The following is a 26388-nucleotide window of genomic DNA, read 5'->3' as shown; positions in this document are numbered from 1 at the left end:
TCTTTCAGTTTCTGCCAACAACTCTGTGAAATAGATGCTATTATCCTCTTTTTAGGGATGTAGAAACTGCGGCTAAGAGAAGTACCCAAACCAGGCTGCTTGTTACAGTGCAGAATCCCAAAGCCCCGGCCTTGAACCGACTGAATCAAAACTTCTGGTTTGGGGAGGGAGTGGCCTGGGGAATCTGAATGTATAACCATCATCGCCGGGTAGGCTCAACGCACCACTGTGTAGAAGCCACGAAAGTCCCCGAGGGATCGCGGTGCTGGGGCCCACCCCCACGTGAGACGCTCCTCACGCATCTCCCCATTTATCTGCTAGAGCCCTGCCCCTTGACTGTCTGTACACTACTTTCATTTGGGAGTTCCAGATTTAAGCCGCCATCCTGGGAACTGGACTGGCCACTGCATTCACGGAGTCTGTGTGGGGGCAACGACGCCGGCCTACTCTGTGTCTTCCCATCGTCATGCAGAACCGCAAGGTGTTTCGCTCACGTTACACTGATACCAGTATGAACTTTAAAATGCTAGCCGAGGGGAACCGGCGGATGTTAGCACGGTACTGCGCAAGGACTAAAAAAAAATTATCAAATGGAAGAGGGGCGAGAAGGTCAACAATTTCACACGCAAAGTGCCTCTCGACAGTGCGTGGGGCCGATAAGAAATCATCCGACTGGATTACATATGGTGGTGGTAGGTATACATACATCGACACCAGTGCGTTAGTTACAGGGAATTTTGTGCTTCTTATCCGAGGACCAGTTAATGGTTTCACCTTTCCACATTCCCGCTTCTCCCTCTCACTTCTAGGGTTTTTAGAAACACGAAAATATGGTTTAAAAAAAAATGAGAAAAAGATTAAAACGTTTGACATAGTTGTCCTTTGTGGCTTGAAGTCGTGGGGACGTTTCCTCTGTAAGACAGGGAATGGAGTCACAAATAAATTGGAACTATAAAGTCTAGAAACGGTAAGGAGTTGGCCTGATCTACAAAAGATCTTTAGATGAGAGGCGGATTTTTTTTTCTCAAAAGATGTTGATCACTTTGCCCCCTGGCTGTCGGCAGAGACACACACAGCACTATAAATGATGGACGGGCTTTGCCGGAGGGAGAGGGAGATGAAAACTTGCTTTTGAAAAATCTGACTGGAAGTGCTAACGAGCAAGGCAATCACAGAATCACGAGCAGGAGGCGAGATGATATTAAAGGTAATATTAAAGAAAACGCCTCAGAAAATAGCCAACAAATTCCTCTGCAATTCTAGATAACGGGCTATTTGGACCTACGGGTTTTAAAGAGGCTCAAATAGAAAAACAGGGTGTTATTTTAGAGGACTCTTTTCTGGGCATGATGATGTACCTAGAAGAAGAAAAATAGCTATTTCTGCTTCATACAGACCCCGGTACCTTCCATTGGGGTTGAAGATAAGGATTAGAAGTTTCTCAAAGTGTGACTTTGTTTTGCATTCGAAATCTAAAGTAATGAGAGATCAAGATGATTTATTCCTTGCCTATTCGAAGGTCCTACCTTTTCCATAAGAAGAGTCAGGCAAGGAAAAATACTTTATTTTCAAGGTCAGTCATTTCTGCCTGGAAATTTTGTTCCTTGGTTTTGTAAATACCATTGATGGTATATAATTTAAGGCTTCGTCTGAAACACTCTTCACTCCCATACATCCTGGTGCTGTGTGTGGACAGGAAATGCATTATCTACCAAGTTATGAGCCCCACCTACTGAAGGACTCTGGCGGTCCCCACAAGTGAATGCTGAAGAGAGAAGTCTGAGGTGTGCCCATCTGCCATAACCACTGGCCTCCAGGTCACTCGCCGGTTACTCAGAGTGCCCTAGGCAGGAAAGCCACTTCGGCATTTCTCGAACCTAACACATGTCTTCTGGTTCCTAATCTGACTCTGGGTGGGCAATACTCTCAGTATAAAAACCAATTAAAAACTATAACATCACATCGTCTCTAATCAGGAAGTGTGCAAGCAACACATCTACCTTCAGTGCAGGGACTGGGAGGGAGACAGGTAAGTGTGCTGGTTTTCACCTCTTCCCAGACGGGGAAGGTGAACTGACCAGACGGGGGGCGTCCCTGCAGAGGAATCAGGGGGCCTGCAGATCTAAGTCTGACCCCAGCCTACCTCTGCCTTCCTCTGGGTGGCTGGAAATGCATTCTGGGAGGAATGCGGCTACACCGGCCAGTCCTACGGCTGCCCAAGCACACTGTCACTAAATCCACTGGGTTTGAAGAGCAACTTATTGAGTTTTTGTTTTTTTGTTTTTGTAAAGAAGAAGATCGCAAAACCTATCACACCTTCGTTAGCCTGAGTTTCCGCCCCCCCCCCCCCCCCGAGCCTTGCGTAGGACAGGGGTTTGTAGGCGGGTTAGCAGGAGCAGGGACGGGAGGGCGGCATGGGGGAAGGAAGTAGGGCTGCATCCCTGGGCTGGCTGGCTCTTACAAGGACGGTCTGGGGAATCTAAAGAAAATGGCTCGGAAATGTCAGCGGAGGGTGACGGGGGAGCAGGTCTCCACCAGCCCCTGCCCCACCGGAGGAGGTGGCCGCACCGGTGGCAGCAGAGGCAGACACTCCTCCTGGCGGGGCACCCTGGGCATGCCAGAGGAGGCTGCCCGCTGTTCTGGTACCTGGGCGTCCGATGTACGCACTCCACAGACCCTTCCGAAGCACCTGCTGTGTGCCAGGCGGTGGGGGCGCAGCGGAGAACAAGGCAGCCCAGTGCTTGCTCCCTTGTCCATTGTTATGGAAGCAACGACAATGCAAAAGCAAGCAAGTAAAAAAAAAAAAAAAAAGGCATTTTAGACAGGGATAAAGGACTTGGAAGACAATGAAATGGGCCAGTGAGGTGAGAGGAGAAGGCTTTCTTCAGATGTGGGGACCAGGAATGGCCTCTCTGAGGGGAGGAATTTAAGTTGGGGCTTGAATTACAAGACGGAGACAGCCATAGAATGCGAGGGGCAAATACGAAGGTCCTGAGGTGAGCTGCAGGAACAGCTGGGAGGCCAGCCCCGAGAAACGGAGTGAGCTGTCGGAGAACGGGGCCGGGGGGAGGCCAGGCACGGGCCAGGTCCTGCAGGACCTTGGAGGAGGCCAAGGCCAGGAGCCTGGATTTTATTCGGAGCAGACCAAGAAGGCAGCGGAACGTTTTCAGGCAGGGGAATTACGTGATCTGGTTGCTGTGCGGAGAAGTAGAGCAGGATTCGAAATAGTGAAACGAGTGAGTGCTGTTTTTGTAGGTCAGAAATGGCCGAACGCTGGCAGTTTTGTAAGGTTCCACCCGAGATTGTCACTGAAAACGAAAGCAATGTCTTAATAAGGCTGCGATGCCCGCGACCACCCCGCAAACCACCCTAGCGACTTCCAAGAGAGAGTCATGGACAATGGCTGCCAAACTAGGAAGAGGAACTGAACCCCTCAGGAAGCCGAAGGTAGGAACACAGAGGAGGGGGTCTCACTGTGTCCCTGTTGGGCACACGGGACACAGGAAATAATTTAAAAATGTGTCCTTGCACCATCTGCCCACGTGCTGGGTTACCGGGCCAGCACAAGGCAAACTTCCCGCCGATGCCCCTGATGACATGTGCTTATATGCTTTATCACAGACACATTACTGGGAGGAAGAGCCTCAGCAGCTGCTTTCCTCCCTCACTCTTATTTCTCCTCCTGCCTCCAGCGTCCTTGGAAGAAGATTCTTCAGAGCAGGAGACATGGGCCTGTGTAAGAGGTGACCACGACGCTTGATCAGCTTATCTGTTCCGCAGAGTGACGGGCTTCCACCTGCATCCTGTCAGGTCTCTGTCTTAAGGATTTTGTGAAGCAAAATGCAGACCGCTGAATTGCCAGGCCCGATTTCGCACTCAAACCTGATTAACACACATTCCTATTTTCCTACCCATCTACATTTTACGTGCATATGACAATCGGTGCCACAATGGTGTGAAGGTTATACTTGAAAGTACGTAGGAGAAGACGGCACCGAAGCTGATTTTGGGGCTGCATAACCAGATCTAGTACCAGTACTCGTCATGCATTTCTGCACATTCCGTTGACTTTTAATTTCGAAAACCATAAGCTGTCCAGTAATCCGACAATACCTTGATGCTACTGTACACTTGGATTTTTATATTGTAATCCTTGACGTCCAGAGGGAAAGTGTGTCTTTAACCTGGAGAATGCTATGTAGAAAACCAATGGGGCTGAGACTCTGAAATGTCCTTGTAAATCAAACCCCACATGCACCATTATTGACTGTCAGCCAGTAGAGCCCTGTATTTGGGGATAAAGTTTGAAGGAAGGGCAAGAGCTTTTTTTTTTCTCTTTGACTATCAGAAACTAGTACTGAGGGCCTTAGAGACTGCCAGGATCATTCTTAATTTACTCTTTCTAAGATACACTGGGTTTGTTAACTTTAGTCCATCACCTTGAGTAGCAAAATAGGCCACTGACCTGAAATAAAGAGCTTAAAATATGTAAATTACATAAAGATGAACCACTAAGGTATTTTACTGTCTCCCTGGGACAGAGTTCTGCAAAACTACACCCAAATCAAGTCCTTTTCAAGTACATAGAAGATGTAGTTTTTTTGGGGAGGGGGAGGGAATGATTCTGACCCCAAAATCTAATGTCAAGGTGAGCCTAGAGATGCTCTGACTAAAAGGTGGCTGGATGTCAAATACTGGCTACCAAGAGAGGCCAACTCCATCTGTGTCAGAGGGTCTTCATTCCGTATAATTTCTCAGAGGAATTTAAGACATCCTAATGGGGTAACTGGAATGCCCAAGCCCCCAGTGCCCAGGAAGCCAATACCAACAGCCACTCAAAGACTTTCATTCTACTTTGAGGTACATTTAAAGATATAAAGAATAGATCTGTGTGCCAATAAATATCTACATAACTAATCTTTACTATTATCCAGTAACGTCTTTGCCAACATCACCTTTGATAAACAAGAGATCAGTATCTACAAAGTGGAAATGACTTCCCTGCTTCTGGAGTCAACTGCAACAGACCGTGATGCAACCTAATTTTACCCAGGCATACGCTTTTATATTGGTTCCCTTTCGATCATTCATCAAAATGAGGAAAAGACATATTTTTAGTGAATCCTTTAACTAATCAAATAGGATGCTTGTCTCAAACGTTTCTGATACTGAGGAATATTCCACTTGCTAGTCTCTCTTGGAACAGAAGCCTAAACAATCGAACAAACAAATAAAGAAAGAAAGAAAAAACACCCTTTTTAATCATCGAGAGCTTCTAGTCGAGAAAAGGTCACAACTAGAGATATGAAGGGTAATAGTCTGGTGTGGCATTTAAAAAAAAATTCCCTATAGTCTTTAAAATGAATTTAAAGAGGACTGCACAAATACACATTTACATGGGTTACTATCTAATAAATGTGTTTGTATGTGTATCTTTTGTAGATGCACAATAGAATTCAGACCATCGGTAAAAGATTATATCCACCATAATCCTCCCCAGGATTTAGAACTCCACCTACAATAAACAAAAGGCTACAGAGAGACAGTGCCCCTAAAGAGAGGTGCTGGTGTGTATGGGGGTGGGGGGAGGACTTTTATTGTCTGCTTACTCAAAAATCCACACTTCAAAGCATCATATCTCTTTGCTCAGGGGAAGTCAGCCCAGCTCACTTTAATTCTTCCCTTCTTTACATTTCTGCGGTAAGTTTCTGCTCTCCCCAAGACCTCAGAAAAATCTATGTACTGCTTACTATGCTAAATGTCTTATTGGTGTGTTAAGTCATTACGAATTCATTCTGTGTGCAATACATCAGTGCTGGTGTGGTTCAGACAACGGGAATGTGCTTCCTATAAAACAGACACAAAGACACACCAAACACTCCATGTCTGTATGCCAGATTCTTTCCCATAAGCTTAACAGTCACACCCCAACTCATATCTGCTATTACTCTTAAAAATTATCCTCACGCCATCATCAGAATATCAACTCTATGATTACTTTTAAGTAGACGATAAAGACATTTGAAAAATTTTTTTGTAGTAAACATATAAAATAAAAACAACATATTGCCTAGTAAACGTTCTGTCTTCTTGTTTTGACTTAATCACTCCAACATGAATATAATACCACCAGGAAAAGCTTAAGAACCGAAGCAAAAGAAAAGCTTTTTGGCCCCTTTTCATGGGGTTACTTACAAGTTATTGATCTGGAGTGGCTCCTCTCATGCTCCTTCTCATAGAGGCAGCCCCTTCATTATTCTCAGTTTAATGGCCGTCGTTTCTACCCATGAATTAAACCATCTATGTATGTAAGCCTAGTGTGTTCATCTATTTTATATACGGTACGAATTGGCAATATGTTGAAAATTCAGATCGTTTTTAAAAAGTAAAAGAGGCACATCAAATAGAATATTCAAAAAGTTTGCAGAAAATATAAACCACAAACAAATGTTACTCTAGTTATTCTTACATAGCTCCTTCCCACCAAAATATAAGAAATGCATACTTTCTTCTAGAGTTTAAAATCAGGGTAATATACTTTATGTGGTGAAATTTCTGTTGTTGTCAGATCGGCTATTTCCATAAAGAAAATTTATAATGACTTAACCATTAACAATAAAAACATCTTTTGTTACGAGTACATTTTACGTTGATTAGAACTGCTTGGGTTGAACAGGCTTTTAAAGCACTCAGTCTAAAAACTGGGTAAAGAATCCGTAAAGACATTTCGGCTAAGTGTTCGGTGGCCTACAAATATCTTTTAAAAACAATTTAGATAATGTGACTGAGGGGTTAATATGGACATACCAACCCATAGGCTGTGATTTCCTGCATCACGGATTAATCTATCAAATTACTAACACAATCCAGGTCAAGTTTATAGGCATAATAGAGTTCCTGAAAAATATAAGTAGGTCTGTGGAGATAATTTTTTAACAAAACGACAGGGCTGTGGATGGATGAGTAGAGGGGTGGGAGCATGGCAAGATGAAAACCAAAGCTGAAGAATAAAATCAGGGCCGAGAAGACGCAGTTAAAGTGGCATCTCCTTTTGCACTGTACCCTTTGCAATGAAAGGCAACAGTCCCTGAACCTTGATGAGGACCTGTCAGTGACCCTTTGACAGAAGTAGCATCAACCTAGAAATCACCCCCAAACTGAAACCACACACCACACTGTCCCATCGTTACAACACATCCTGAAGTAGTTACTTCTGTCAAATGCCAGGCTTTTAAAAATAAATGTGTACTTTATTTATAAACACTAACATTTAATTCAGCGACTCCTCCTGGGTGGGGAGGGGAGGGGAGGGGGGTGGGGAGGGCAATGCCATTCCTAACTAGCTTTCCAGAAAGCGAGTGAGTGGTCACCAGGTAGAAAATGAGGGGGAGGAGGTAGGTGATATGACCACCTTTGTCTGTCATCCCTTGCGATGGGACGTGAGGACGGCTCCCTGAATTCGAGATTGCCTAATTACTAAAATAAAACACACTTTATACATAAATCAATACATCAGCCTGCAAACGGCACGATGGGCAGCCGGTTACTAGACAGAATGAATATGCATGAGCACCACCTCCTCGGAGAGCTGCTGTGCCCGGGCAGGCTCACGGAATGTGGAAGGACAGTTCCGGGAAGGCGACCCGGCGGTGCCCCGTGAGAAATGACACGCGCGATTCGCCGACAGGAGAGAATGCCCTGCAAAGAAGTCGGGGGAGGGGGAAGCTCAGCCCGCAGGAGCCGCGGGGAGCGTGAGGTCAACCCCTCACCTTGGGGAAGCGCAGGGGGCAGGCGGGCAGCCAGGCGAGGTCCGCGCAGGTCCCCAGCGCGCACCGGCCCGAGCGCAGGGGGGACCGGCCACCCGAGCCGGGCCAGGGGAGCGCGCGCCGCTACTCACCCCTTCCGCGTCACTAATAGATGCTAATGGCTCCATTAGATCGGGGAGAAACCGCTTTCTTTTTGTCATATGGAAATTCCAAGTTAAAAAAAAAAAAATCCCCAAGCAGCAGCAGCAGCAGCAGCAGCAGCAGCAGCAGCAGCAGCAGCAGCAGCAGCAGCAGCAGCAGCAGCAGCAGCGGGCTCCCTGGTGCAGCGGATGCGAGTCACACTCCGCCCCCAGCCTCCTCCACACACGTCGCCAGCCCCCAACTTGCAGCAGCGGGGGCCAAAAATCAATCCCGAGCCGGGAGCGATCCGGCGTGCAGGCAGACAGACAAAGACTTCGCCCCGGGCAGAGCCCCAGCCTGGCTTTGCTTGGGAAAGCGGTAACCCGCAAACGGCTTGACAGAACCGGGTCCTGCGGAGGATTCTTTTATGGCAACCTAAAACACTTAAGTCCTACACTGTCCCGGACGCTGTCCCATGACAATGGGGCAGTCACATTCCTTGATTCTCCAAGAAAACCTTCTCAACTTCCTTTGTGCTAGACTAGAAGGCACCTGGCAGCCTCCTGGCTCCTGGTTCGGTCTTGACACACCCACCCTACCTGCCTCCGGTCCGGATACACCTTCCTCAGCCTCACCACAGAACAGCCTTAAAAAAGCCCCTTGGGTTTGGGGAGGGAGGGAAGGAGGCAGGAAGGAAGAACAGAGGAAGGAAGGAAGGAAGGGAAGTATTATGCTTAATCCATTCGGAGATGACGTGGTTAATATCAGCTCTTGATGCTTTCAGTTCCAGGACAAACTGTTTTACTAAATGGGTGGGAATTTTTTTTTTTTTTTTAAAGTCTCAGGTTACGGAGATTGGGTCTGAATGCATTTTAGCAGGAGAAATACCAAGTGCTGCCGTGGGGTGCCCTGTGGCTGGCCTCTGGTACACCCCTGGATGGCTTTGTCACACACCAAATATGCAGCTAGGCCTGCCATGTTGGTCACTCAAGCAACCCATGTTACAAACTCAGCTGGCATTGGCCGGAAAAGTATGTAGTTCGACTCAATTAAGAACTTACTAATTTTGAAATCCATAACAAATAAATCTGTGGAGGTGGGTCCTGGTTTGGGTACTAGCTGACTTCCCACTTTCTTGATATTTAGGATTTTCCACACTTGTCTGGGGAAAGATCACAGTGGCCTTTGTTTCTTCGATCCGCCTTCCAATGCCTGGTTCAGAAAATTGTTTGTTAAGGAACTTTTGCACTTAACATATAACTGTGTTAAACACGCCTATCATGAATGTTAATTACTTTAATCGAATTACCTCTTTCTATTTCTTAGTATTCATTCGTAACTATATATCTTTCTCAGAAGTAATAAAGTTCCATTAGTACAATTATTACGTTTCAATAAATCAGAGTGGCCTTCTTACCATGATTCTCAATCAATAGGAATTAATGGCACGATAACTATAGATGTTGCAACTGAACACACCAGTGGAAGCGAAACTGGGAATTTCACTAGAACTTTAGGATTATTTTTTGAACTCGTTACGTTTTTGCTCTTCTCCATCCGTGGGTACCACATAGGAGGAAGAATAAAATGTGACAAAGTTTGACAATACTGGATACTGGAGCAAGACGCATGTACTTTAAAATACCTAGTGTTTCTTTTTCTTTTCTTTTTTCTTTTCTTTTTTTTTTTTTAAAATTGGAATGAGCAGCTGCAAAAGTTCAACAACAAGCTACTTTAGGGTCTGCTTTCTGAGAAATGTGATCTGCCTGGGCACCCAGGGCCCTGCAAATTCCAGTAAACTAGGGGCAATACAGTTTTAAAAATAAATCAAAATGGGGAAGTGATTGCCCTGGGCACGTATGTCTTGGTAGGTGAGGGTGCTGGAAAGAGGAAGGTATATTGAGATTCACCCCCTTATATGCCGGTAAAGAGCTGCAGCAGTTTTCTTGGTTTGACCGAAAGAACAAAAAATATCATTAATTCTTTCAAGACAGATGCAAGCAACTGGCTTTGTTGCTGTTTCTCCTTCCCTCCCTCCTCTCTCTCTCTCTGCAGCTCTGGAGAAAAGCAGCGGTAAGATTGCAGCAGCATCGATGGAATCACAGGGTCTGGCTATATTAGCAGAATCACAGACAGCACCAGGGTGATGTCTTAGCTCTCAGCTCTCTAATTATTTACCCAGATCAAGCCTGACTGCTGGAAAATCAGCTCTCTCCAGGAGGTAACTGAGCTGAAAGGTTCTTTTCACGGAGAAATGATGGGCTGGTGGCTGGCATCCAGCCTACAGGCCAGTGCACCCTTGTGGGCAGTGTCATGAAATAAATACCCCGGACCACACCATCTTCCTCATTCGTGCCCAGGGAAGTGGCCGTATAGGTACGAGGAACGTATCTGTGGCGCAGAAAGGAACAAAGATTGAGCGCCTCAAAGACGTGGTCCTTAAAATTAATTTCACGAAATGAGGAATGCAGGCACGCTGAGATTGTTAGTATTTTATAGCTAGAGCATCCCTTCAAAGTCCCTATATGCAGACAAAGCAGATTGCCTCATTGTTCCCACTAACTGGTGGCGGTTTCTCCTGCAGGTCTCCTGAAAACAGAAAATGTTCAGCAACATTGACGTTCTTATTTGCTCCGGCTCTTAAAAAAACAGAAAGCCACTTGCACTCTGTTAGCTCACACGGTCCCCCCAAAGCTTTGGGTTGCTCCCTTGATTCCACAGAATAAAAGACTTTTTAAAAAAATCAATCAACATCATTTATGTCTGTCTATTTCTAAAAGCTTTGTTACACGTAACACTGAATTTAAATCCTTTCTACTTTCTTACGTACTTCCTGGGACTGCGCGACTGTTGTCACACACATGCGAATTTTTAATTTATCAGGCCCACGATGGGACGAATCATCTTCAGGTTCTGGTCTTTTTCACCACTGGCAGACGAACATGGCTGCCAGCGAGGAGCTGTCGTGAGCGTGAATGTGTGGGCCCGCTCGTTTACCTTCAGAAGGCACGGTGACAGGGTTCACCCAACACACACATAATGGCTTTGGGGAGACAATATATGTGTTTTTGATTGGCATTTCAAATTTATGCTGTGTTTAGTCTAACATTAAAATCAATTTGTATTCTCCACATATACAGCCACCTCTTAATAGCACATTTGAGAATTCTTTCTCCTGCTTCCTGGTCAGAGCAGAAATTCAAACTCCATTGTGGTTGATTAGCTTGCTGATTTTTTAAAAATGAATTTTCCTTTTTAAAAAGCCCTCTCTTTGGGGCAACACGCATTCTATCTTGAGCTTCAGAAGTGGTGAAATTTTATTCCTGCATTCAGCATATAACCAAACTACTTCCTTTGAGTTCAGTTGGGATTTGTAACATATTCATCAAATTTCTATCATGAAACATTTGCATCCATATTAAAGCTTCTGTATTCAAGAGAAGGGTCTTAATAAATTCGTTATTTAGAAAGTAACTAGTATGGGTTTGCTAAAAGTCTATATCAAGTTTCTTAGTAGTCACCACAGAAACACATCAAGAATTCCACAGAACAAAGTATTAATAGAAGAATTAATAGAATTTTGAAGAGGGTATAAATTTAACCAAGTGGGATGAAGGAGTCATCCCTATTTCCAGCATAAAAACCTCTGTCCAATGTCTTATGATGTCATTTAAAGTAGGGAAAATTCATCTTGGTAGGAGGAAAGAAAGAAGCCTCACCACATCTCATGCTAACAAACTGTTTTATAGAAAAAAAATAGAATTTATATTAATTCATTAGGAGAACACATATTAACAATAAACAATTTCTTCTTTGGTACTGAAAAAAATTTTTAAGTGGAATGTAGAAGAATTTCTCCCCAGTTCTGAGGGGAAATAAAAAACCTCACTATTCTCATAGCCATCACACAGACTGTAGCCTAGTGTGTTTGAATTTAGAATTTTTTCTTTTCTATAGCAAAATATTTGTTGTAGTGATTAGATTAAAAAGAAAAAAAAAAAAACCTCTTAGGATGTTGGGGCCCTTTGCACTGCTCAGAGAATTTATAGCTGTTTAAACATTTTTAGCTTTTTGTCTCAACCACATCTGGCTCTCTTCAGACCAAAACCACTGTTTTGCTCACCTGAGTGCAGGACACGCTCCATTTTCTCTCTTGGAGCTTGTTAATGGTCCCTGAGCTAAAGTCCCCCTATTTTTCATCCAATAGCACCAGATGTAAAGGTATTGGAACATCAGTCCATACAAACGGATGAAGGCAAGACCACTGCAGCCCGCAGAAGAGTCAGCTGAATCGTTTTGTGGCCCCGTTATGAAAGGACGGAAAGCCGGGGTGGCCGATGCGCGGGGTAAGGCCTGTGACTATCGACGGGGGCCCATTGGCATAGCTCATCCTGCAGCCAGCGCCCTGAGCTTCCCTCCGCTCTGGATTCCCTCGGATGTTACTGGCCTTGGCGCTCATTGTTACTGGTTGTGTGTGACCCGTGTGTTTTCATGGAGGCGGCCTGGTTGGACCACGCGTGCTTTGTGAGCCGCTTAGGAGGGATCACAAGACAGTGATTATAAAAACCCACACTACCCTATAGAGTTGCAGGGTCAAAGTGGCTTAGACCATGAAAGCATCAGCGTTTGAAAGGAAAACACGGCAGACCCGAATGTGGTTTGCGTTTCTATAAACCTGACATGGCCGCATCAAAGCATGCGGTGATTGACAGGTGGCAGGTCTACGTTGCAGAAAAGGCAAAGTGACAGGAATGAGGTGACTCAGCAAGCTCATGTCCCGGTCCAGGGTCATGTCGACTGACTTCAAGGTCTGAACCTCAGGAGTCTGAAAGCACTCCTGTGGGAGTATCCTGTGATTCTTTTTGCAAAGAAAGGCTGGGTTCTTTGTAGGGCGTCTTGTTATTCTCCACCATCTTTCGAACCTAACCCCCATTCGCCCTTACCCTAAAGGTCACGACCGTTCCCTGCTTGCCTGGCCTGTCGGCATGAGGGCTGTTGCAGTCTGAGATTGAATTGAAGACTCTCTTATGTCAGTGCAGGTAAAGGTGACCCTGTGTGATACTGTCCTGGGACTCTGTCCTTGTGCGGAGAACGAAGCTCAAGTCTGTCTGACCCACACCAGCAGCTAGAACTGGGACCTGCTCACGAGCAAGAATTGACATGTGAGGGTCAGACCGAGGCGGAAAAGGTCAGGAACCACCTCGAATGATCATTTTCTGGGTTCTTTGGTCTCCCCTTCTTACAATCCTTCCTTCATGGCCTGGTTGTTACAGCCGCTTCGATAAAAACTGCATTTACCCCATCTGTCACCCTCAGCCGCTGGTATGGACGTAGGCAGGGCCATGCCCCGGAGAAGACTTGATCCTGCTGCTCCTCCCGCCTCCACCACCGTCTGTGCCCCTGACACCGTCAGCGAGCCGTCTGGAGCCTGACCACCCTTGACCTGCCGTCAGACCTCGAGAGGTCCAGGCTACCACTGACGAAGCTGACCAGCTCTTTCCTGGACAGACCCGGACAGGCCCCGGCCTCTTCAGGTAAAAACGGCCCACCTAGCTTAACAGACCACCACCACATCCGAGCCTTCCGCACTGCGGGACCTCGTCTTGGCTGTGAGCCTGGAATGATGCGGTGTGATCACACAAAGGCAGTCGGGGTTTGTTTGAACACTGGCTTCTTTATCGTAGGTTTATGCCGCTCGGGCACGGCTGACAGGTCAGGATGGAGAGGGCCGGGCTGTGTCTAGCTTTTCGGAGCCTCTACTTCCTTATCGGTCAGCTGGGAGGTGTCTGCCCCATCTCACAAAGTTTTGGTACAGATGAACTGAGCTGATACGTGAAAAATCCGGCACCAAAGGTTCTCGACAAACCTGTCGATCCTCTCCAGCCTATTTGGTATTTCACTCTCCAGGAGCTAGGCCACAGCCATCATCATCTTTTTCTTCATGAGAGGGTGACCCCTCTTCCAAGCTCCCCAGAAGCATGTGTACCACCCAGCCTGGGGAGCCCCTGGCTGTCTATCGGAGGTAGAAATGCCAGGTGGGTGGGGAGCAGGGGGGCTCCTTTCTCCATGCGCCTGCACCAGCTCTGTTACCTCCAGTGGGTCCTTCTTAGCAGACAGGTTCCCAGACATTCGTCTTTAGACTCTCTCAGGCTTACCTCTCTGCCCACCCCCGGCCCATGACCGTAAGGCCATGCTGTGCTGGCCGCTGAGGTACAGAGGTGAGAGCCACAGACGCAGTCCTGCCCTCGTGGCCCTTACCAGCTAACGGGGACAACAGGAACTGCAGAACGTATGAGGAATCACAGGGGGAGTGTGGATAAGAAGCCCAATGTGGTAAGATGTGTGTTTCTGAAGACCACCCTGGATGCTGTATGGCTGGGGATCAGGAGCAGAGGCTGGAGACAGGAAGACAGATGCAGATGGAGGACAGTGTGGGGGCCCGAGGAGGGAGGTGGCAGCCTTTGCTAGGGTGGCATCTCTGGAGATGGGGTGGATGTGGCATTAGAGACAAGCGCCACGGATAACAGCAGGGTTGGGGCTGGTGCAGCCGGCTTGTTGGGGTTCCCGGCGCCTAGCAACTACAGGGGGGATTTTTAGTTCCCTGAAATGTATCCAGATCCTGTCCAGAAGGCTAAGAATGTTCCATAAAGGAACACACGAGGCAGGGAGGTTTGGGTGGGGTCTCTGAACTACCCCCCATCGGAACCCCTGGGCCACTATCTGATGTCTGCTTCCCGTGTGGTATTTGGATGTGGCACAAGTGCCCGTGAGAAACCTGCCTGGGCCCCCAGCTGCCCGGCTGGCCTGCAGACGACCGTGCCATGGGACGAGGCCTCAGTTTGGGCTCATAGGAGCTTTCTTAAACGGAACAGGAGTCACACGAGCGGGTAATCAGACGCAGACGAACACATGAAGAATGGAGTCGTTGGCAGGCCCCGCCCAGCTTCCAGAACCGGAGCCCGGTCCTGACCTAATCTTATTTGCCAAGAAGCAACAGCGTGTCAAGACGGCAGACAGACAGCAGCCTAGACTGTGGCAAACTTAACATGGCATAAGCCAAAGAAACCATAAAGCACCCCATGCCCCTGAGTCCCGGGAGGCGGCTGGCGGGACCTCTTCTGATTGCAGGTGGGCGCCTCCCTGGAGCTGTCAAACAGGAATTACTACTGGTTTCACTGGCTGCAAAATCTCCCAGCCACTCGTTCTGAACAGCCCGTTCCAGAAACCACAGCTGACGACACCGAGCCCCTGCTACGTGGCAGGCACGTTTCTCGGGGTGCCCCACGGACGCCGTCATTCACTCCTCGCGGCCACCCTTGGAGGGGGTACCATTATTTTACGGATTCAGAGACTGGTGCAGTGAGAGGGTAAGTCACTGGCTCTTAGGGCACAAGGCAGCGAGCGAGCAGCCTAGCCAGGACGTGAGGCCACGCCGTTTCACGCCCAGCCTGTGAACGGGCTCAGCGGCTCAGGCCTCCGCTGACAGCTCCACTCAGCGTGTCCCTCGTCTCCCCTGCCCCTGGAGCCCGTGCTCGGCCGCCGTGGCTCCCTTCTTACTGCCCTGGGTACACGAGGAGGGGTAGGGATCAGGGACGACAGGTGCCGTGCAGCCCGGAGCACGGACCCGATCCCCATTCTGTCGGCATTTCCCAGGCTACGGTTTGGGCTGTGCTGAGACAGATCGTTTGATTATTATCTGGGAGAAAAGAGTTGGGGTGGATACTTCGCTGAAGCTAATATCCAGAGTTGACAGCATATGGTTATATATTTTCCAGAGATAGAAATCTAATAGTCAAACAAAAAATAATTCTGAAAGTCTTTGGAACACTTCAAAAAAAAAAAAAAAAAGATCTGCAGAGGCAGACATAAATCATCGCGTAGGGAACTTTTTCTTCTAATAGGAATAAAACCCTAAGGGAGGAAAAAAAAAAAAAGTTGAGGAAGTGACTCACTGATATACATGGAGGTGAAGGCAAGTGAGCCCCTGGGAGCCGCATGGATGGATTACAGGGGCCTCGAGGCCCAGCTGTGGGGAGGAGGCTGGGAGACGCGGCCCCTGGATCGCATTGGAGCGCGTGACTTGTCTCTTCGACAGCGCATGACTCAGAAACGCCTGGGGTAAGTGATGAGCGGGACCAGGACCCCGGGCTGAGGCCGCTCAGAGTTCAGGCCTTGGAGAGGCAGGACTGCGATCTGGCCCACCTGTGTGACCTTGAGCCACTGGCCTACCCTCTCGTACCTGCGACGAGAGCGGTGATGAAGATAAAAAATATGTCCGGTGCTGAGGAAACAGGGTGGCGATAATGAGTCGCGGGTGTGGGGAGACTGGCACATCCCTGTATGTCTCAGATCATGCCGCTCAGGGCCCAGGTGGCCCATTCGGGTCCAGCCCCGAGGGATGGAGAGCACATACCTGGACGGTCCCGATTCCAGTGACATCCCCAGAGCTGAAGCCAACTGCGGGGCGTGATCCTGGACTGAACGAGGCCCCAGACCCTGCCCCCCACGACCTCTGCCCCCGGCCCCCCTAGGACAGAGCAGGCGCTGCAGACGTGGGAGGCAGGAACGAGGTGGCAAGAACGTGGCGGAGGAGCAGATGTGACACGGCGAAGGCTTCCGGGCGGTCTGGAGTCTCCTCCATCTAAAACTGTGCCGCGTCTCCCACAAGACGAACCCTTCGGGCCGACCGTCTGCGTGAAAGGTTCAGAGGGTCTCGGTGGGACCCCACCCACTCGCCGACGGAGCAGACATGCCAACAGCCAGGGTGACCAACACCCATCCTCCTCCCCACCTGGGGCTCCAGTGCAATACTGGAATCCTAAGTCATAAACTGCCCCGAGCTGCTCAGGTCTGTGAGTCAGCGGCAGCGAGAATGGCTCCGCACATGGGCTGCTGTGACATTCTGCAGAGGGCTCCCTGGCCGGCTGGCCTGTCGCAGGCCTGCGTCCAGCGGGCAGCCTCCCCACCTCCCCCACCCTGCAGACGCCACGGCGAAGGCCCTGCCAGCCAGACCCTGCCGCCCACTCGGCCAGCTCTGATCACACCCCGGGCTACTGGGCCCGGCCGCCGTGCTGCCGGGGGACAATGAACCCTCTCAGGGTGCTTTAAATCGAATGAGCGAACGTCCTTCTTAAAGCAGTGCCGCTTGATCATTCTCAAGTACAGTGACGCCCACAAATAAGGGCGTAAATGGTGCCCATGTGGACTGGGCTGTTTTGGGGCGTTGAGGACTTCTGTGTGTAGGCTTGTCATGAAGGGGCCTTTTTCGGAGGCTTCACGGTCAGCCCAGGGACTAACGGCAGGGAGGAGAAGGCACTGGGCCTCATTCGAGGGGAGGGGCTCACGCGGGGCCGCTCAGAGTCACCCGCATCCTTTCAGGCTGCAGCCTGCGGGGTGGCCGAGGGAACAGAGATGGCTGGGAAGGTGGTCTGCGTGAGGTGGGGGACGCTGGCCATGCCTTCCCCCGAAAGCTGCCCAAGGGCCTCCTGGCTGAGGGAGAAGTCTGGAGCATGCTGCTGCTCATCCCGAGGGCCACAGTCCACTGGGGCGCCATGGCTGTTTCTCCCTGGGATTATTCTCCTCTTCCACCTAAGGCTGTTAGTGAGTCAACTACCATCTGTGGAAGGAGGAGAAAATGCCCACCCCTGCCCAGGGGAGGTCAGGCTCAGGGGTCCCCTCACCCGACTGTGGGTCCTGCAGCCAAAGCTCTCCACGTAGTGAGCGGGGTGGCTCAGGTGTGGGACAATGCCACAGCCGAGGGGGACCCTGGCCCAGCCGGCCTGGAGCATCAGTGCGGTGGCTCTGACAGGGGGAAGTTCCCAGAGACAGAACGAGGGAAGTGGCCGACAGTGGCCCACCTCGGGGTCTGCACGGCCCTGCCGAGCAGCCTGCCTCTCCATCCTGATGGACTCTCAGAGTCTATACAGGGCCAGGCAGGCCCAGGAATGGCCCTGGTCTCCCCGCCCCCCTCCCACCTCGTCCCACACAAAAATACTTGACATACTAGCAGTTCCTCGAATAAGCTGCCTTCTCACCCTCCCCGGACTCTGCACACGCTCCCACCTCTGCAAGCCACCCCCCACCGGCCTCTGTACCCCTGCCCCCACCCCCCGGCCTCTGCACACGCCCCTGGCCTCTACACATACATACATACATGCACACACGCACACACGCACACACACACTCCCCACGGCCTCTGCACACGCCACCCCGCCTCTGACACCTTCTCCTTCCTCTTCCTTCACCAGGATTGAGCTCTGGAAAGCTCCAACTCAGCCCGGCTGATGAGGCCCCCTCAGCACCCTGGGTGGGCTCCCTCCCAGTGTGTCTCCCTCTCTCGATGTGCTTCCAGCCCTTTCCCCATGGGAAAGAGGGGGCAGAGCCAGCACCCTTCATCTCCACGCACTACGTCCAGAGTAGGGACCTGGCCGTCCCCACATTCCCTGAGCGATGTTCTGGAGAGGAAGGGGTATGGCCCCGAGGGTCTGGCTCAGCCATTTGAGGCTACCCTTGAAGCAACAGCCCAAGAAGCAGGCTCACTGGGTCCATCCAGGACTGGCCCTAACAGACACGCTGTCCTGGCAGGTCAGCTAAGCTGGAGACAAGGGACACAGGGAGAGGGTTCCTGGCCTCCTCCCACTTTACTACAAACACTTGTCCACTGTGTCTCAAATGTCTCATTCCATTAAAGAAGAAGGAGGTGGAAGAAAGTATGTTCCAGCAGAACCACCAAAGTGCTAGAAGGCTTTGGGAACGAGGGGTCTGGCCCAAGACATCAGGGGAAGCCTGCAGGTGACCTGAGAACCAGGCCTGGAGGGAGCTATGGATCAGCAAACACAGAGGGAAGGACAAACGGGCAGCTGGGCCGTGGACCCAGGCCTGGGCTGCAGGCCTGGAGGGCCCAGCGAGCAGCCCCATGTGGCAGGAGCCATGAAGGCAGGTGACAGAGATGTAGACGGTCCCGTCCTCATCGAGCAGCCCTTCAGAGTTGAGTGGTACGAATTCCGTGAACTGACCTGTGTTTCAGCAGCTAGGGCAGGTGACTGGTGAGAACAATGATCCGGGGGGCAGAGGCCAGCTCAGGGCTGCTTTGGTCAACCAGCATGAACTGGTGCTGGCCTGAATCCGGTCAGTTTCAGAGTGACCAGAGACACCAGGCATTGCAGCGGACCACGGTGGAAGGGACAAGCCTCAGAGACCACACTGGATTAGGGGACATGCTGAGGTGTGTACCCTGATTTCCAGAGCAGGGTGGACAAGGAAGGGGACATGCCCAGCAAGAGCCAGAAAGCTGGAAAAGTCACTGCGGAGGCACAGGCTTGGGGGGGTCGTTTGCTCAGTGGGCCGAGCGGAAATGATGAGACCGCCAAGGAGGCAGGAGAGGGAGCCGGCTCAGGACGCTGGAGCTGGCATCACGCCGAGGAGGACCTGACGCACGGCAAGTGCTCAAAAAGTGACTACGAGGTACGGGGGTGGGCATCCCAGCCAGAATCTCATTACGCACCCTACACTCGTGCCAGATGCAGGCTGCGTCAGAAGCGCCTGAGGGACTTCAAATCCTTCCGCTCCGGCCCCCGCCCCCAGAGATGCTGGTTCGGTTGTATCAGCACGTTTTGAGAACCCCCTAACTGTGAAGACGAAATTGAGAGAACTGAAAGAAATGTTCTGATTCTACAAATGGAGGGTGGGGCCCAGGAATTTGGTTATTAATATATATTTTCAATATTCTCCTAGGTGATTCTGAGGCAGGGCCAGTCGGCAGCATCTCAGGTCTAGGGGCAGATGGCGGGGTGCGGGCTGCGAGCTTCCTGAGGACAGTGCTTCCTTACCCCCTTGGCCCGCCACACTCCGCCTGTCTCCCCCACACAGATCGAAGCCTCCAGTGTGTGCTGGGAAGCGTGGGGTCACCCTGGGCAGGCACAAAGGGGATAGCCACCCCCATCCCTCCGCACACATCTGTTTGTCAAGTCTTAGGATGGTGAGAGCTACAGAAACCAAGCTCCACCAGGAAGAAGCAGTGGAAGGACCTTCTGGAAGGGCGAATCCAGACTTCTGTCCCCAAACCTCTTATCCCAAAGCCAGAATTCTCTCAGAGCACCTCAGATGTACACTCAAAGCCAGCACACCGGCCGAGACCCAGAGAGGTCCTGGAATGACTGAGACCACCCGGTTGGGGTCTGGGTCTCAGGGCAGCAACAATAGTCAGACTCATGGAGAAAAAAAGAATAGAATTGGTTGCTAGGGGCTGGGAGTGGGGAGGGGAAATGGAGAGCTGCTAATAAGGGTATAAAATTTCAGTTACACAAGATGAATATATCCTAGAGATCTGCTGTATGACACGGCGTCTACGGACAACAACGCTGCATTGTACACGTAAAAATCGAAGAGGGTAGATCTCATTTTACGCATTCTTCACACACTCACACGCACACACAGCAGTGACAATACCGTGCCCTGTGCCTCGGTTAGGAGGATTCGGTTCTATTTTAAAAAGGTACAAATGAGAACGCAGCAAGCGCAACCACGGTCTCCTCGGTAGCTGGGCAGGGCCTGCCACAAGGAGCGGGCGCCCTGCTCAGCGCTGACCGGTCACCCACTTCTGGAGTGCGCCCTTAGCTCACATCGCCCACAAAGAGGACTTTGTGGCCAACTCGACTCGCTTCCCCGATGGTGAGGCAACGCCGGCCGATACATACGTAGCCATTAGCCATGTGCGGCTTTTAAAATGTCAATTAGAACTAAATGAGGTTTTGAAAATCCACTTCCTCGGTCACACTAGTCCTATGTAAAGCACTCAATCATGACATGTGGCCAGGGGCTCTGTACTGGGTATAGAACATTTCTGTTAACACAGAAAGCTCCACTGGACAATGCTGCTCAAGGAATCGGCTCTCTAAGGAATCCAGTCAGCCTTGTGTTAGGATCCAGAAAAATTAAAAATGTTTAGTCATCATGGCCACCAGCAGTGGCATCCCCAGACTGTTACAAAAAAGGAAGTGGGGGGAGAAAGAAGAAGAAAATGCTGGAATTTGGCTAATTTTCCTGCATTTACTAATATCTCTGAAGAAACAGTAACAGTCCTCATATCTATAAATGTTCACCTTATGCTGGTTTTTAAAATTTTAACTGTCAATTTAAATCCTCGCCTTATGGGGTGTGTGTTTGTCTGTCTGCTTTAACCCAGCTCTGCAAATACCCAGCTCCTAAGATAAGATACATGGCGATCGCCTGAGTTAGAGCTCTGTCCAGGCTGCAAATTCATACCCAAATTATCACCTGAGATTACATGAGGGTGGGAGAGCATGGCAATGTGGCTCTACAGGAGATTTCACGTTTTCCAGTCTTATCTTGGATGCTTATCTTTTAACAATGAGAGAAAAACGATTTTGAAGAACACGTGAGAAGGTGTGGGTGTTTGCAGAAGTACGAAAAGAGCACAGCAATCAAATGATGATTCCGAAGAAGGTGCGGCCACCCTGCTGGAGACGAGCACTGGCTGGGATCCCGGGTTTTCCGATTCTCGGTTTGGGGACAGAATTTATAGGTTGGCTTCCCCCTCTGCTTGGTGGAGAGGAAATCAAAGTCCGTCATATGATGGGTTTGTGTGTCTACATGTGTCACTGTGACGGAAGCACAGTTGGAGGGGGCCAAGGCCACAGCGAGATGAAATTTAACCTAAAAGTGAGGCTAACCGTTTTAACTTGATTTTTAAAAATGAGACTCTCATTTCTTAAAGCCCCCCACTCCCAACCCGGGCCACTACACACACACCAAAAACAAATTGAAACAAACAAACAAAAAACCCAGAAATCACCACACATTACGGTTTCACCTAATTCCAAGATAACCATGGTGGACCTGTCTGTCAAAAAAGAAATTAGCTTTTCCCATAGCACCATCTCAAGCAAAAACTCAGCTGGAGAAGGAGTCAAGTCTCTATTTTTTTTTAACGTCATAGGACAATCGTTAGAGCTATTTCTCAATATTAGGTTTCGAATTAAATTAAAATGGCTTAATGTTGTTTGAAATGTATATGCATTTAAGCATAATAACAATATGCTTGTAATAAACATATATATACTTATGTAACGTATATTATTAATACAGCAATAAGTGTAATATAAAAAGTCATTGGCTGCTTGTGACCCCAAGCTAGTCCTCACTTAATTGGGGACATGGGTTCTTAAGAAGCGCATGGAGATTTAATAAAGGTTTCCTGTGCGTTACAGTATTTCTCTTAGTGAAGCTAACTTATAAAAAGCTCAGTAGTTACATGCACTAAGCACTCTGTCTGTTGATTTTCTATTAGCATGAGCAATTAAACCCCAAAACAAACTTTCTATGAAATATAAAGCCAGATTTATTTAAAGCAATATACACCAAATTACTACTTCAATGATAATTGCATTAGTCCATTGCAATTTTTCTTTGCCACGATGTATTTTTTTTTAAGTGAAAAAAAACCCCACCAATTAAAAAAAAAATTATCCTCAATCCACTGCATTGACCTAGTTATTATTTAAATCCTTTGTGGAAGGAAAATTGGTCCCACTGCTGTTCTTCTAATAAATGAATATAACTTTAAATATGCTGCACATAATGGAAGACAGCCTGAATTCTGGTTTCTGAAAAATACAGCAGTTGCAAGACAACAAAAATACAGGAGTTCCAGGTACTTCCTAATCTTCATTGAGCAAATATAAAAATCAAACCTCAGAAATTATAATGCCCATTTCTGGGAAATAGCTGCAAATTCAACTCTGCTTTAGAAATTTATGTTGAATAAAGATTTTTAAAAAACAATTTAAAAGCTTTAAACCAAGAATCTGCTGAGTTTACTGTTTTTAGTTCTACTGAGAAGATTTACAAAGGATATGAGCTTAAACGTGTTCTATTTGTCTTTAAATGTTCTCACTGTAAAATTGTCAGGACTGGTAAGGAAACAATTTGTTAAAACTGGGTATTTAGATTACCAACACATAATCTTGAATATCTTTTAACCAGAAAATAGTTCAGGTAACTAACTTAGTTCCTATTAATTTTCCTCTCTTCCTTTTATTTAAATAAATTAATAAAACTATCCAAAATTTAAGACAACAGCAAGGCTTATAAACCCAGGTTTCAGACTCAAATTTCTCTGGGAAACTTTTTCTTTCCAATATTCTCTGCCTCAGGATTTAATTTTTCCCTTTTATTGGTGATATCCAATAAGTCCAAGTTTTAACATTTGCAGACATACATTTCTCTGTAGGTTAAAAGTAATGAAGTTTATTTAAATAGCTAATTTCTGAATTTAAAGTTTTTGCATAACCTAGGTTTTGCTAAAATCTCCACAGCATAATTCCTCTAAACTATCAAATTTGATTGCCCACGTGCAAAGAGCCACATACTTCTAATAGTTTCTAACTGTATACATACATAAGGGAACATACGGATATAAAAGGTATCTACCTGTAAAAAGTATTACTAAAATATGAGTTCACCTATTATCATACACTGTAGAACTTCTGCACCTGGCTAGTCCTCAGATAATCCGATTTTCTCAGCAAACTTTGCATTCTCTAACCAGAAACCTTGAAAAACAAATCAGAAGCATTTTAATGAAGTCAAGGCAAACAGGCAAAAGTCCTTGAAACCCTATGGAAAACTGGCAGACACGATCAGGGCCTGTCGTGTCTTACACACCTTAAGACCTTAAGAGCCTCTCCTGTCCTTTTTCACACACTCTTTGTGATAGGTAGAGTCTTCCGGTTATCGAATATGACCTGAGATTTAAACATTGAAAACTCCACCATAATACACTTGTGAAAATGTTGAATACTGGACAGGAACTGGAAGAGACATTTGTCAAGAGTGTGATATTTTTTGGGGGGGGAGGGGAAGGAGAGAGAAGGGAGCATAAAAAAGCAAATTGAAATCTGATTAGCAAAGAGCCTCTTGGTTTCGTTCACTTATAGGAGACAAGGATTTCTGATGGAAGCCACGCTGCACCCCACCCCGCCCATGGGCTAGGAAAGTGGTACCCACCCCACACCATCCTGGGGTGAAGCAGGGTTTCAGTCACTGCCATCCTCATGGCTCCCCGTGCTCGGATCCCACACAAACAAGGAGCTGCAACAGTGTTGACTACGCGTCAGCTTCAGAAAGTAACCCCAAAACATCACTTCCCCAGAAGTACCTACCATCATAATCGCTGCTCAATCACGAAAACAGATTTTAGAGAATTACGCATAAAACTTTATCATTCGATGGGAAATTTTAAAAGGAAAAAAAAAAAAAGATTTAGCTTTCCTAACGCGTGGCTACTCTTTGCTCACTTCTTTAAAAATAATTTATGTAAAGCAGGGTTTTCTCTAAATATACTGTGCTCTCTCATATACACACTGAAAATATTTGCATACAGCGAGTGCGTGCACTGATACACACATGGTAAAAACTTAAAAAAAAATATGGACTGCATAAATCAGTAGCTGATTTTAAATCTACACCAACTTAAACAGATTTGTTTGCAAAATTTCTGAATTCCTCAGGTAGAAAAGCTCCTTTTTTTTTTGCTGGCTGTGGTTAAAAAGATGTGCAAAAATGCTTCCCCACATAAACAAAGAGAGAAAGGTTCCAGGAGCTTCATCTTCTAACCTTGCCTTTGCTATTAAATATCGACTCTGATGTGATGGATCCCAGCGAAATCAGTCTGTCATGGTACAGTAAACATGATATTTTGTCCAAGACGTTTTTTCTCATGAATATAAGTTGCCTGCCATTTATTATGAGATTTTTCCCCCCGATTGACACCCCATTATGTATATTCAGTCAAGCTCAAACAGGATTTCGAGTGATCAATATATTATTTTGTGCTGGAAGTCTCTGAGCAGCTCTAGCAATAAACTCTGCGGCGACACAAAAATGGAGAGATATTTAGTGAACCGAATTATATGGAAATCCATGTCGTGGGCAAGGAAGCAGAGACAGGACGGCAGGAAAGCAAGGGAAAGAGGCAAGAGGGCAGATGTCTGTCCTAATGAAAATCAGCTTTCTAGACCCCGAATGCTGATAAAACGCTTTCAATGCCTATGAATTTAAAAAAAAAAAAAAACAAAACAAACAAAAAACAATAAAACAATTAAACTACACGCTGAGGTCTTTAATGAAGCAGGAGAGGTCTAAACCAGCGCTCAGCCCCTTAACCAGCACTCGGACCCTTTTCAAGAACAGGTTCCCCTGTCAAGAGCCATCCTTGGACGTACTCTATCTCCACAAAGCGGAGAAGGCAGACCCATCCCCGGGAAATCTAAAACGCCGGCACCATCCCACATCTCTGTGTGAAAGAGCAATGGTCTTCTGCACATTTCAACACTTTCCATTTCATAACTGAAGTGTACCAGATCCCAATGGTGTGACCCTCATGGGCTGAGCTAAAGAAACATTTTGGTCAATGTACATGGTAGGAAAAGCAGCTCGATAATAGTCGTAGAATTTTGTCCAGCACAAAAAAACGTCTGCTCCCAAGGCTGGATGTGTCTACATTATTAGAGATTCTGTGTGCTTGAGCCATGAGATTAGAATAGGCAGAGCCACCCAGAAAGATGCAAAATCTGGGGAAGTGTCAATTCGACATTACCCAGACACCAAAGGTTCATATTCTTTACCAGAAAAATACTGTAATGGAGGGGGTAGAGAAAAATGTCAATCAATGGCTGTGATGGCAGACATATAAAGTTACATTGCTGTACAGTGGACGAACATTAATTTAAGTTAGGTATTTCTCTGCCCCACCCAAGGGATGATATCATCTCCTTCTAGACTCTTACGTCTGAGGCTAAAGTCTTAAGTAGGAGGAATGAAAATGAACTGCATAGAGCTCAGAATGATCGATATGCGATTATTTGGTTTGCTGAACTTACATTTTGAACCACTCCCGGGCAGATGAGCAGAGTCACCATCCACTGTGGCAAAGGAACACCTGCAAGACCAAAATATTCAGATCATTAGCATTCTGGATTGTTTCCAAATTTCATGAGTAGCAAAGAAGATCTACGGTCATTTGTCCAAAGGAGATGCATCCAGAGCTACATCTAGATAAAAGTTATTTCTCATGATTTTTAATTCTAAAACCTAGAGCATGACTACTTTTAAATTGGCAACCTAAAAGAAGACACAGTGCAAAAAAATACGCTTTGTTTATAATATGAAAAGTTGTATTTGTTCGCCATCTCTTCTTGAGGGTTCTCAGGACTAAGGTGCCCAAGCGGAGCAGAATCAGAGCCCAACATCCACCAGGAAAACAAACGAAAACTCTACCCACAACCTCAGAATAAGTAAACGAATAATCCTAAAGAGCAGTTCTAGTTTGTGTAGAATTTATGTGTGCGGCAGAGCGTGCACACCAAAGCACGTTCTTTTATTCTGCAGAGACGTATGTGCAAGTATTTAATGTTATCGTTTCAAAGGAACGGCGACTTCCAAGTGGTTTTGTAAAGGCAACTGCCTACTGATACTCAACCCA

General features: G+C 47.6%; 1 long non-coding RNA gene across 1 annotated transcript in view; it reads right to left on the bottom strand.

The window, feature by feature from the left end:
- LOC107509065 overlaps positions 1 to 26388 on the bottom strand; it is a 116744-nt gene that overhangs the window by 86775 nt on the left and 3581 nt on the right. The window contains exon 2 of the long non-coding RNA XR_001596444.2: positions 25787 to 25845. This is a non-coding gene — a long non-coding RNA (uncharacterized LOC107509065). The remainder of the gene's footprint in view (positions 1 to 25786; positions 25846 to 26388) is intronic.

Source organism: Rousettus aegyptiacus, unplaced genomic scaffold, assembly GCF_014176215.1.
Source record: "Rousettus aegyptiacus isolate mRouAeg1 unplaced genomic scaffold, mRouAeg1.p scaffold_m13_p_4, whole genome shotgun sequence".
NCBI lineage: Eukaryota > Metazoa > Chordata > Mammalia > Chiroptera > Pteropodidae > Rousettus > Rousettus aegyptiacus.
Note: the sequence above shows the minus strand (reverse complement) of the source record. Positions and strands in the feature narration are given on the sequence as shown.